Source organism: Patagioenas fasciata, chromosome 1 (genome assembly GCF_037038585.1).
Source record: "Patagioenas fasciata isolate bPatFas1 chromosome 1, bPatFas1.hap1, whole genome shotgun sequence".
NCBI lineage: Eukaryota > Metazoa > Chordata > Aves > Columbiformes > Columbidae > Patagioenas > Patagioenas fasciata.
Window position 1 is genome coordinate 165843752 of NC_092520.1, and position 14426 is coordinate 165858177.

The following is a 14426-nucleotide window of genomic DNA, read 5'->3' on the forward strand; positions in this document are numbered from 1 at the left end:
AAAGCAACAGTCAGTCTCTCAGGTTCATAAAGGCAAAGTAAATTAATTGAAATAAAGAAGGGCTTGCTTGACTGTGATTAGAGCAGGATACAACTCTCTGAGCACCCCCTGCTCTTTGCTTTTCTCTCTGGCCATTAGTTAGGAACGGAGGGTGGGTGAGGGGAGAAGATCAGGAAGCACATTTCATCACAGCAACTGCAGAACTACCAGTACTCACAAAAACAAACTCACAGGAACACTCAGATTGTCTCTGCTCCCACTCATGTGGGTAAACTTGAAAACAAAAATAGGGGATGGGTCCATTCTGTAATCTTTCAGTGGAATAAATAATCTTAACTTTGACACCACATCAGCTGAAAATGGGGATTTTACAGGAGATTCTTACCTAGCTGATTGAAAGAAAGGTTGTTCTATTTGCCACTAGTAATAGACTTAAACTTTAAGGCATACATATACTCCAATTTATGGTTTCCTAACTCTATTCTCCTTCTAAAAATTAACTTCAACTTTGGCCTGAAGAAATAGGAAAGAACATTCTGGCTAGAATTTATCTTTTCTTTTTTTATGGTCTATTTAGTCAGCAGTAAAATTAGCCTTCTGATTTAAAGAAAAAAAAAATTTATTAATACAGGTACAGACACTAGTTTTATATAGACATTTGTGCCACATGCAAAAGCATGAAAGAGGTGGAAATACAAGTGTTGTTTAATTTTTTTGTTTGTTTGTTTTTTAAATTTTATTTTAGCAGAACAAACTGTTGCCAGTTCTAAAATGTGTTTTAATTTGTTTTCTTTTAACTTTCAACATAATCATTTTTTAAGGTGTAGCATTTAGAACATGTCAAATTGATTTCCAGATAATTTTAATTAGAGATTCATTAGTGGATAACAAAGCAAAATCTTAGCTGACAAACTTCAAGCCATTTTTACTGCTGTCTCTCTTTCAGTTCACTTATTTATTTTGATAGCAGAATTTGCTATTATTTTCTTGTGAAATCCAGAAAAAAAGTTCCTTTTCACAAGGCTTTTTACGTCAGGAGTAAAATTAAACAATTCCTAGGAATTTATTGCAGTGACGGAATGCTTGGGAATGATAAACATCCATTTTCAAAACATTACAACAGTTTTAGATACTTGAAGGCTCTAAAATCAAAGAAAAAAATAAAAGACTATGTCATCTTCCTGCTGATTTTAATTAAGTGAAAGAGGTACAATGATGATTAATTTTTCATCCTCAACTTTAGCAATGGAAATTATTTGTTACATGTTGCTAGCATAACTTTATGCATTAGACAAACAGGTATTCAACCCTTCATTAAACCTGAGGTGTGATAAGTTGCAGGCCTGCATTAAGCTTGCCATGCTCTGGCATCAACCCTATTTCAAAGAATGAATGATAGTCTGTCGGTTATAGCGTTTCATTTAGTTAATGAAAAGGTATCTTCATGTTAGATGTCAAGTACTACAACAGGGTCACATTCTGCCACTTTTATTTAGTAGTGCTTTACTCCATGAGTAGATGCATTGATGTGAGTGAGACTACTCTCATAGGCCAAATTGTGAATCACTTGTAAATGTTTATTCACAATGGCCCCATTCATGCAAAGAGCTGCTCAGTACAACATGAGTAATCGGTTCATAATCAGGCCCAGCTTAAGGTACTATTCAGCTCTGGTAAGGATGGCAGAATCTGGCCCACACTGGCTTAAGGCCAGACTCAGATTTTTTAACCAAGATGAGTAGCTCCTTATTCTACAAATAGTGCAAATAGAGCCAACGGGGCTATTTCTAGGGTTCTCTTTTTATAAGAAAATACTAGAAAAGAGGCATTTCAGGATATGCAAATCATTTGAGTAAGTTTCTATTCAAGGTAAATAATTTTATTTTCCACTGGACCGTACTCTCACATTTGACAGGATTTGTGTTCTTGTGCTTTGATTTCATCCACTTGATTTCTGAGCACAAGCAACTAATCTTTTCACTGCTTCTTCAACATGTGGCAAATGCACTAAAAAACAAAAGGAGGTGATTTACATAGCCTTCCTGCCAAGTACTTTAACAAATGTTTGAGATATGTGATCATCATGCAATACTGAGAAGTAAATTTATAGAACTTCTGGGCAAAGAGTCCCTACCCTGTTAAAAGAGAAAGTGAAATATTGTTGTAATTATTACTCTGAAGAATTTGTGATGACATAGTGCTATGCTGTTTTTTTTCTCCTATGATTGATTAATCAACAATTTGAAAAAGTTAAGCCTGTATTTGAATAAATTTTGGAACAGATGTTAATTTATCTATGAAAATTAAAAAGTTCTCTTTACGATCTGTACGAAGTCACCTGAGTGATGGACAAGACTGCATTTAGCAGCTAAAGACCCAGTCTCTTTACCATAAAGATGATCAGAAGTTTGACAAAACTGAATTTTACCTGAAGTTTAATCAGCAGTGTTACTTACCACGGGAGCATATCAACAAAGGTATCTTTTGTTACTGAGAACAGCTGAAATGAACTATATTTCTCACTTCACTTCTTTACTGTCATAATATTTTACACTGTTCAACATGTTAAAGGCACTGTGAACTTTACAGTAAGGCCCTGAAGTACATGATTTAACAAGTATGACAAAAACTATGCATTTAATACTGAGATACTTTAGCACAATAGGAGTAAATAACTTTGTTTGCAAATAATAAAATGTGACAGTATTTTCAAAATGACACAGGTGAATTGATATTTTATTGATAAATTTCTAAGCATCAGAGATACGTAGTAATTGGAGTTAAATCAGGCTGATCAGAGTTAGAGCTCATTTAAAACACTTATACTGCTCAAATTCAAATGTTTCCATGTGGAGATCTTTCTGTGACAAGGCACTGATTTTGTCCCCCAGCACTTTCATACCCAATTAACAAGTGCCCCACTTATCTCCATAATACACCCTTTTCATCCCTCTACATTGATCTTTTTAGATTTGGCTGGCATCAGAATAATAGTAAGACATTGTGAGTTACCCGAAGCTCCGTACCCATGTATTTTATACCACTTTTGAGTAGCCCAAATAAAGTGAAACATATATCTGGTTTAACTAGATTTACAGCTGCTTTGTATTGCCAGTCCAACACAAACCAGCTATGGTACACTGGTGAATTATAATTTGAAACACTGGTGGTATAAGTAAACTTATTAAGTACAGATCCAGAATGTAAAATTGTGGTAGTTGAAAGGATATGTTGTATATCCAAATTATGTAAAATAAGCAGCAGGCTGGGCAAGCACTGAATACGAGGTATGGGTATAAGAGGAGGAGTGTGCAGTGAGTATGGGGATATGATGACTGGCCATGGCAAAATGATCTTTTGGGAAGAGAGTCAGGGTGCAGTGCTGGAGTAAGGAGGAAACCTAAACCCAATGCAGCCCCTCTTTCCCAGACCTAAATCTCACCAGGATTGCAAACATGAGATTTATTTTATTGTCACCTCTCCCATCTCTAATTGCAAGAACAGTATGGGTTTAAGGGAGGATATAAAGAACTAAAAAAGTAAGTATTCAAGAGGCAGGGCTGGTAGGTGTATGGCTTTCACTGTCAATTAAAATATATTGGGAAATTAAAGAGTACTTCTGGGGAGAAGTATCTCTAGTTATGGGTTTCAGGTTTTCTTTCTCTGCATTTTTAAGGCAGCATGAGGACAGGATATTAAAACACAGTGATGGTCAGACCAGTGAATCTACAAAATTCCTGAACCACGGCCATTGTCCTTTGCATCATAAACTCATTAAACCCGGCACAGCTGTGGCATGCAAACAAAGGAACATATCACAACCTTGTCACATAAGAAGTATTTGAAATATTTGACTGTTTCTGCCAGTTATTTTTGCTCTATTTAAATAACAATATAAAAACTATGTAGTTCCTCTCCAGATCTGTTTGTTCAAACACAGTCCATGCATGAGATGTCACTGATTTTTCAATATGTGAAAAAATCTCAGATAGGTTAGTCTTCAAAATCCATAACCTTCTCAAAGAATAAGGCTTGTGAGGCCTCACATGCAACACCTCGAAACTTCAACTTAGCTCATACTAGCACTTTCATAACAATGGTTATTCCCATAGGAATAAGCAGCAGACTAGACTAGACTAATAAATATATCAATGTATAGACAATAATATTGGTTAAAGTCAATTATGCTGTTTGTTAGCATGAAAAACATCATTTGGCAATCTGTAGGTTATACGATGCTGTTACATGAGTGCATTACCATGCTCCAGTTCTAACCACAGCAGCTCTCCATAACGTGGCATCTGGCTGCTTCATCTCTCAGAAGCTGAGGCAATGATGGTTTCTGCATCCTTCAGTTATGAAAAATAATTGAAATAGGCTCGATCCTCCCTGTCTTGCACTCCTGCGAGAAAATCCATATGTGTGTACTAACCATAGTTTAACATAGGCCCACTGTCATTAGAGCTGAGTAAAGTGTTTTGCTATAATCCAGTAGTTGCAAAAGATTAGATTCTTGACCCCAAAAATTGCTATGTGAATGAGCAATTGGAGAGGGATGAGTAAGAAGGTTAAAGACTTCCTTTTTCTGTTACAACAAAAAATATGGGGTTTTTTGTTTGTTTTTTGTTTGTTAGTTTGTTTTTAATCCAGTCTGATTAGTATTAATAAACTGCTTGTAGGTGGAATAGGGTCCTAGTTAAGACTTTCATAATATTTTTGCACTTCCAAGAAATAGAAGGGTACAGTTAAAATGAAAGTTTTGTTAAAGTGTCCACTAAGAGAGACAGAAGTATCTGAACTTTTGTAGGGCTGTATTTACTCAGGTGTATTTACTCAAGCGATTTTGTCTTAATCATTAAATATGGAAAACAGCTGAGATCTTTAGCTGAGAAAATGACAATAGAAAACATGTTAATTGCATTTTTCTTTCAAAGTGATATTAAGGGAACAACTCAGCTTCTAGAGTACTAAGAATGATTTTCTCGTTACTCTTTATAAGCATTTTAATATATAATGAAATGTGTATTTACATAAGGAAAAATCTGTCAGATGTCACTTGAACACATAGGGTAAATAAAATACTGAATTATTTTGGGACCCTTTTAGAAAAAGGTCTGGAATTGAGATCTGAGCTAGTAAGTAGTATTTAGCAAATACTTAATTAGTATATACAATGAGAAAAGAGGAAAATACACTGATTGGCTGGGAGTTTATTGAATATTTAGAGTCAGAAATTTCAGTGTTGGCAAGGAGGGATGAAATTTCCTTAACTCTACCCAAAAATCTCCTTATGATAAAATCCTAATTGAAGTTAACAGGAATCTTGCCACTGACTTCACTTGGGAGGAGAATATGATCCCTAATAAATACATAATAGATTTACTATGCTAAATGAAATCGTCCTGTAACAGCATTACTTAGTTTATATTAATGTTTTTTTCTTAGGTAGTTCATTATGCTATTTTTAAAACATGGAACTTTATTCAATTAGTGTTTTACGTCTAATTTACTACAGTAGTTTCTATATCTGTGTCTGATTTATTTTTAAAGAGAAACAAGGATGTACTGAGCAATGCTTTTTCTTTTTCAGGGAGACCTGTTCTAAGGAGGAGTGTTTTAGTTTGAAGGCAGTTCTATGCATAAGCTAAATTGCTAGTCCAGAGGCAGAGCATTAATGCTTATATAAACTAGTTGGGCTAATTCTCTTCTGGAATTTAGGCAAATAATGTAACTGAGATAAACAGAGAGTCACTTATATGTCCACATTTATCTACACTTCCTATTTATACTGCTAAATGCTTAAAACAACACTGGCCCATAAATTTGCCTTTTCGTCCTCATTCTTTTGGCAGTGTTTCCTACATGCTGCACTTTTAAGAGTGCAGTTTCATCTCCTCTCAAATAAATAAGAGCCGTGGAAGGAAAAAACTGCAGCTACAAAGTAGTTCTAACCCATTAAATGCAGATGGCCCACAGGGGGTTTAATCATAAGAGAGAGAACACACATCATGCTGAAATATAGAGCTGTTTTCTATCACTTGTTACCATTTGAATGTCTGTCCCAGGAAAGTGAATTCAATATATCTTCCTGGCCATCAGTTGCCCTCTGAATACTCCTTCTCTCTCTGATGTAGCTAGATTTCCCTTTAGAACATACAGAGATGAATGAGCTCTTACCACACGTAGAAGTGAAAGAAAACATTTCTTTCTGCACCAGAACAGATGAGATTCATCATTAAGAGAATGGATTTGACCTTGTCAAGTGGACCAAAGCAATTTATAAACAAACTCCTACAGGGGAGGCTACTTTTGGCCAAGTACTATATTAGCAGTGTTTTACTTATGCCCGCTGCTACCTTACAATAACTTCACAAACAGGCTGACTTCCTGAAATATAGGGTGCTGAGAGATATCACAGATGTACCTAGAAACACTGGGATAGCATAGGGTTACTTCCCTCCCTAGAGGCTGTATAGAAATATGTCCACCCACCTTTCTTTCTCATTCCTGGCAGAAGTTGCTGACTACTACCCAAATTAAAACTCCATTTGATGTTTAGCATATATATTAGAGAAGGTATTTATACTTCAATTTGCCATTATTATATTGTTGTTTGTGTAAGCAACATCCATATGGAAGATAGTGTCCAATACGAAATTGAATGGCACCTATGTATTAGAACACTAGTAGAATAACAAAAGCAATTCAGTATGTGTCTATTTTATTTCCGATGTTGAAAAAAAAATATGAAAGGTCAATGGCTTGCTACAAAGTTGTTTAGACCATCCAATACACCCACTTCTACTGATAACTTTTCTTCCTTTTATAGGATATTTAAATTGCGGGTAGCAATTTTAACTCTCCTCGACCCAAGCCTGTGTCACATGTGCTTTTAAGTGGGAGCAGTGTTGCAAGGGTTACAAAAGCATTATAGTCTGTATCTTTTTGTCCTGCCCAATAACCGCAAGAAATGCAGAAAAATCAGTATATTCAGTGGCTCAAGGACAACCGTGTTGTGTGGGAAGAGAGGACTACGTGCCAACCCAAGGGGATGGTAAAGTGGAGGGTATGTGGGGGAGTAAAGTGGAGGAAAGAGTCACTAGATGTGTAAGTTACATATCAACAATAAGAAAATTTTTACTATGATTTCTAGGACACACTTCCTCATCTGTACCAACCTTAGTCATATCAGTAGAGCCAACAGTGTTATAATATTCTCTGTATCATCAAAAAGAGAATAATGGAACATTTGTGGAAGGGAACTGACCAAAATATTCACAGTTCTCTTAGACTCACTTTTCCCATGTCATCTGTGTAAGCAAAAGAGGTAAAGTGACTATTTACCTCAAAGTCTACAGTAATAAGTCTGTGTATAGTGACAATGTTTTTTTGCACTTTTTGTTGGTGTTACTTTAAACATTGTAGTTAGGATTGATGATTGTGAGAAGGAGTTTTCTTTTAATACTTAGAAGCTTTAGTAGACTATTGTTATGGTTTAACCACAGCCAGCAACTAGGACCATGCAGCTGCTCACTCATCCCCTCACCAAGTGGGATGTGGGACAGAATCAGAAAGGCAAAAAAAAATCTTGTTGAGATGACAGCAGTTTAACAGGACAACAAAGGAAGAAAAAATAATAATAACAATAGAATATACAAAAGAAGTGATGCACAATGCAACTGCTCACTGTCTGTTGCACAAATAACCCATTTGCTCCTGAGCAGGGGTATTTCACCCCGGCCAACTCCAGTTTATATACTGAGAATGATGTTATAAGGTCAGGAACACCCCTTTGGCCATCTCAGGTCAACTGTCCTGGCTCTGCTCCCTCCTTGTTTCTTTCCCAGTTGGTAGAGCATGGGAAGCTGAAAGAGTCCTTGATTACCTGTCAACAACCAAAACACAGTGTATTATCAATATTCTCATACTAAATCCAAACCACAGCTACTAGAAAGAAAATTAACTCCATCCCAGCTGAAACCAGGAAAACTATATGTGGAGTCCTTCAAGCCTTTAGATTTCCCTAAGCTTTCAGAAAGCATGGAGCCTCCATAATTTATGAGTGTTATGTGAATAGCCAGAAGCTTGATGCATATTTTAGCTCAGGAGATACCTATGCTGTCCAAATCTTGCATGCTTTACCACAGAAGCTCTTTAATGTTCAAAAACCAACAGTCTCAACTATGTCTCATTGCCGGGAGATAACAATATGTACCTTCTTGAGGTCAGAACAATGGAAAGATTTTCCCAAGTCCTTAGAAGACACTACATTACATATATTCATAGCTGCTTAGCAGATTTATGCCTTATTCTTCAGTAGGTCAACTTCTCAAGGTCTTCTTCTATTGTGCTGAGGAAAGACGGAGGGCCACTTGTCTTCTACTTATAGCTCTTATTCATCATTCACGTGCTTCTCTCTCTCAGAGGTGTTTCTGAGTCAAATATGGAGATGAAAGACCCAGTTCTGATGTTAATCTCTGTATTTTTGTAATCACATCTCCACTTTGATTTCCAGAGGTGTGAGGAAGAACGGAGTTAGAACCTTGGGCCCTGGTCCCAGTGTACTTACAATGAAAATATACAAGTTACAGAAAAAGGAAAACATTGCAGCAAAGAATAAGTGATTGAGTACTACTGTGTAACTTATTATCTTGACTCACATTTTTTATAAGTATGCATCTGTTTATGCTCTTTAAGAGGAAGATTACAGTTCACAGAGAATTTTTATGATCCTGGGAAGAAACTTATATTTTTTTTTTTTTCCCTTAAGGAAACCAAAACCCCAAAACCAACCAACCAATCAACCAAAAAAAAAAACCAAAACCAAAACCAAACAAACAAACTCCAACAACAACAACAAAAAAACACAACAGAAAAAAACAAACCAAAAAAACCAACAACAAACAAACAAAAAATCCAACAAAACCCCAGAAAACATGGTCTATTATCTGCTTTGAGTGAAACAAAACCAAATCTATCTCTCTCTCCACTTTTGCACCAGATAGGAAGCATCCAAGATGGGTTCTAATGAAAGGTATTTTCCTATGTCTTAACATTTCATTAAAAACACTAATTAATCCTGGAATCAACCCTCTCAGTTTTGCTATGCCTGAAAATTCATTAAGATGTTTGTAGAGATTACATTTTGCCATATTAAATTTGATCCTGTGGATTAATGGGGTAATCACATTTCTGCTGTCCTCCAGCTTTATTGATTCTGCTGGAAACCATAGCCTAGGATAAAAAGTACTATTTTCCGTTTATTCTGTGTGTCAATATTCAGCTGAGAGACCTTGGGATGTCATCAGAGGCAAGAAGTCTACAAACTGCAATAGCTTGCTACAGAAGACATTTTATTTATTTTAACTACTTCACCTCCATTCCACTTTGGCATGCAGTATGCATATATAAAGTGTTGCTGCTACTTTCCAGTTCGAGTTTAGAGTGCTTTCGTTTTATATAACATAGCTCTGCTACATTTCCATAGTATGTCAAAGCAAAATCAAGTTTGTTGCAACTCTTCAGGGCTTCACACATCTCTGCTTTTCTTTTGTTAATATGCAAGCTGGTTGTCCCCTGTTGTCTCTGCCTCAACAATGTTTGCAAAGTTGTTGTATAGCAACTTATACACTCCTAGATGGCCCTGACAGAGTATTAGAGTCCTCCCATGTAATGACTTGGCTGACCCAAAAATAAGTTCTTTTAAATTGTCTTCCTTCTTTTTGTAGGATGTTATGAATTTGTTTAAAAATGATCTAGTGTCATTCATTTTCCTGGATGTTCAGCTTGTGACACCTCAAAGTAGAAACTGTCCATAATTTTATGCAGAATAATTGCTACAAACAACTATGTAAATAAAATTCTTGTAGGTCACCAGATTTATGACTTTTTCTCAGTTTCTTCACTTTTAGTCTGCCTTCTGAACAAAGCTTCCATATTTGCTTCCCAGTCGATATCTTCCATCCATTCAGCTACCAGATTGTCAAACACTGGTCCTTATTATACAAACTCTGTTTTCTTTTTCACCTGCATACTTCTCTTCATTGGTCTAGCACCTTTTTCTGCTTGCAGCCTTACTACAGTTTCCATGTACTGGCCAATATATATTTTCACATACATGTGTGCATTATTTGCTCTTGCTGATGCTATTTCATATGTGATTCATACTCAAATATGTCTTCCATTCAGTGTTTACTACAGAGTGCTACCAGCCTCCAGCTTCTACTCGCACCATACTGATTGCAAATATATTAGTAGTGGGAAAATCATGGTAGAAGTGAATTAACCACAAGTTATATACTTTTCTCTGTGAAATCTGGAGGAGTCATAAGCAATGGGCATCTGCTTGGATCTGGTTTGTTCTTTATCAGCTGCTGTTCTGCAAAGTTCAGGGAGCATGAAGAAACAATACTTGATGCCTTCATCACTGCAGAAGTATCTAATGAGGAGATCCTTTACATGCAGGTTTCTCTTTGACTGAACAACACATGAAAAAGTTCATATACTGAATATGGACAGATTAGTAGAAAAGGAATAGCTATATGAACTATAAGCTTCCAGGTGACTTATTTGTTTTTTAGGATGTTATTCACATAGAACAGATTGATTTTGCATATGTCACAGAACACAACAGAATTCCTGATATTTTTAATAGCCATGATGCATAATTTCATTTTTTTGGGGGGAATTTTAACTAAAGATCCCAGCTGTAACATTTTTCCTGCCTTATCCTACAGATACATAAAGCTGTATTGTGCTCCTATCTTTCTAAATAAAGAATATAAATAGGTTTTTCAAGGTAGAATTAAAACCTGTCCTCTATATATCCTTGAGCCATTTTTATTTCTTTTGCCTTAAGAATTTAGTCAATGAGTTTTACTTTGCCTGCATCATAGGAGGTGAGAGGTGGCATTTCAGCTCCTGGCACAAGACTTAAACTACCATCTCAAGCAGAGGAACCTTTCTTTAAGACGACATCATTAGAAGACATGACAGCTAACATTCAGCTCAAGGACATCAAACAGAATTCCGCTACATAAGTTATTTCAAGATAGGATTCCAGTTTTTGCTCCCATGAATACTTAATGGAAAAATTTGGCAAATATTGCTGGAACAGAATGGAAACTTTCAGATAAGAGTCTACTTATTAGATTATAAAAGTAATTCTCACTCATATTTGCTGTCTTTTTTTCCCTTGCATGGTGATTTCTTAAACCTCTGATTTCAACAGAAGGTAATACCAGGATATGTCTCCCTAACAAACCCAATAGCTTATTGCAAGGATAGTGTTTGGGTAAAAATTATTATAGTTTTTCAAGTAGAAGGGGTTAAGTCTGATCTCATAGAAAGCAGAGCCTAGTGATAATCCCACCTGTGAGTTGTTTTCACATTCTCTGAAAATTCAAATTCATCTTTTTCAAAGAAAGTTTGCAAAACCTGAAAGTTTTAGCTGTGAGCTATGTTTTGTGTTGCTGAAAACTAAGGAAAAAGTAGCCTTTAAGGACAAGTCCAGAACAGAACTCTCCACAGTTGGAATACTTTAAAGTCAAAGATACAGGTACCTCTTGGATTAAGCTTCATCTTAGATGGAGTGTTGAAGTTGTAACCTCTAGATTTAGGCACGTAAAATGCCAGCTAGACACCTATATCTTCCATAGTTGCCATACGGATCTAGCATGAATCCTGGACTCTGCTCCCAGATTCTTCTCTCATCTCTTTTAAGTGATGTCTCTCTTAAGTTTCATGATTTGCAATGCAGAAATGGCCCTGCGTGTTGCAAAATGTCTGTGTTTTCCATATGTGCATTACATCAGTTTTAGTATTTATTATCATATTTATAAAACAGTGTCACCATGATTAAAGTTATCCAGCTTGCATTTTCATATTTCAGTATTCAAAGACACAATATGTTGTTGATATGTTCCAAATATATAGGCAAATATTTTAACTGTCAAAAAATGTTTGTTTGAATTTCTCTACATATATTCTAAACAGTATGTCAAATTCTCTGCAGAAAGTTTTGTAAAATATTAACATGCAGAAATTGAAACCTGTGAATCCTTCAAGACAAGTGATGCTTCCAGTAAAGTGTTGATCAGTTAAAACCACCTCAATCTGCAAAATTTACAGGCCTTAAAGTGGGATTTGTATCCAATTTCAGAAATTAATCTTAATTTCTGACTTTGTCTTCCATAAAAATATGGGGTTAATTTTTCAGATTTCAAAGAGGCTGCAGATACACGGTGTAAGCAATTACAAGTGCTGGGTGGACGCAGTGACTGATCACTAGTTTTCACTTGCTTAGATGAGAACACTTAGTGCATATCATCAACTTAGACAAAATTTTAATGTCATAGCGCTGATTCTCAAACTCTAGTACCAGCCATTGCATTTCACCTCCTTTTCTTTTTGACAATTGCGTTGTATGTAGACATCAAGGTGTTGGCAGTGGGTGCTGCACAGGAGGCCTCTGTGGGAGGAGACAAGGGGCTGCCCTGTGCCAAACCCTTTGCAGGACACAGCTGAGCCCACCAGTAAAGCTGAAAAAACGCTTAAGAAAAGGCAAAATCGCTGGACTGAGAGAGGAAGAGGTAACAAAATGAGTGAGAAATGGTGGAGGTATCACCAGGATCAGATGAAGGGGAGGAGGAGGAATATCCACTGGAGTCTGTGCAGGACCCACGATGGAGCAGTTATTTCTTGAAGGAAATAAAGCTTGTGGGCAAAGTGAAGCAGAGTAGAAGTGTGATAGACAATGAGCAGTAGAGAGGAACCATTACGTATTGATTGTCACCTCCCCATCCCCACCATGCCACTGTTGGGGTGGGTAGAGGAGTTGGAAGCGAAGAGGCAAAGCTGAGCCTGGGAGCGGTGGGAGTAAAGTTGTTTTAATGTTTATCTTTCTTTCTTATTACCCGAATCTATTTTAACTGGCAAAAAGTTAAATTAATTTTCTCCAAGTTAAAGCAGTTTTGCCCATCACAGTAACTGATAAGCATTCTCCCTGTCTTTATCTTGACCTGCAACTTTCTAACCCAGTTTTCTACCCCTGTCCTGCTGGAGTGGGGAGTCACTGAGCAACTGGGTGGGAATTTGGCACTCAGCCAAGGTTAACCCATCACAACAACTAAATTGGCTCTGGGACCCCGTGAAATGGGTCTGACTGAGACATGTTGTTCTGTCATTAATCTGAAGATTTCAAGCGGTTAAGGATTTGCCACTGCTCATGACAAATTTTTTCCACTTGTCAGTCCTTCCCATTGTGAAACATTTTTACAGTGTTTCTCAAAACAGTTCACCAATCCTAGTTTATAAAAATGACCGCCGGGGAGTTTACTCTTCTGTGGACAATTTGATGACCATATCTAATACTCATTTATGGTGCATTGCATGGAAATGAACTTTTATAAGTCCGAGTCTGGAGAAAAGAGTCTCTCTTATTTTGAGGTTACTGCCAGATCTTGGGAAGGTTGTCTCCCAGTTTTACTCTTCTACCTTTGTTTGCAGTATACTGGAAATCATTGACAGCAGTTATGTGTATTTACATTGCAAAGGACTCATATAGTAAGAAATTAAACCACTCCAAAAATTTACAGAGGTGAGGAAGATAAGAATACAGCAGAACCAAGTCTTTGACGAGTAGACTGCACTGCTTTAAACACCCAATTATCCATAAATAGAACTATAGTATAACCTCAGAAGTAGTTGAATAAAAAAATAGCCATTAATATTATAAGAAGCAAAATATGTATTGTAAAAACATAGCAATGATGCAAGAGGGTGTACTAAGAACTATCCCTTTTATGGATGATATTTTCTACCTTATTTCTACCTGCTAAACATTTTCTGTATATCCTAACTGTTTATGTGAGAGAACACATGTAAAGGATGTTTTCCTGATAGATTTCCAAGTGCAAAGGGTAAAGGGTTAGTTATGTGATGCTTTCCAACTCCTGTGATAGCTAGTCTGTGGAGAGGTACCAATCTACTGCTCTTAACCTCTTTTACAGAAAGTAAGTGTGACAAGATAAGGAAGCAACAATATTCTATAGTGACAGAAAATAAAATTTCTGCTTAGGAACCTTCCATATTAATTGAAAGTGATAGTGTCCTCAGATACTAAAGGAAACTACTAACCAGTATTTTTCACCTCATTGACTGTAGAGGAAGCCTAGGAAAACTGACTTTGCCTATCTGAAGTTATATTTGTGGACATTTCTTGAAAGCAATGGTTTTGTTGAAGCCTTCTCCCTGGCTTACTAGTCAGAAGGTTTTAAGACATAGGAATGAATAGCGGTTGCAAGAATGACTACTAGTATGAATTAAACTTCCTAGGTTTGCAGTGGCTTACTGTAGCCCATCCTAAAATGATTATGGGCAGTGAGGAAGAATATAAGGTGATTTCTATGCTGTCCCTGTCTGACTGC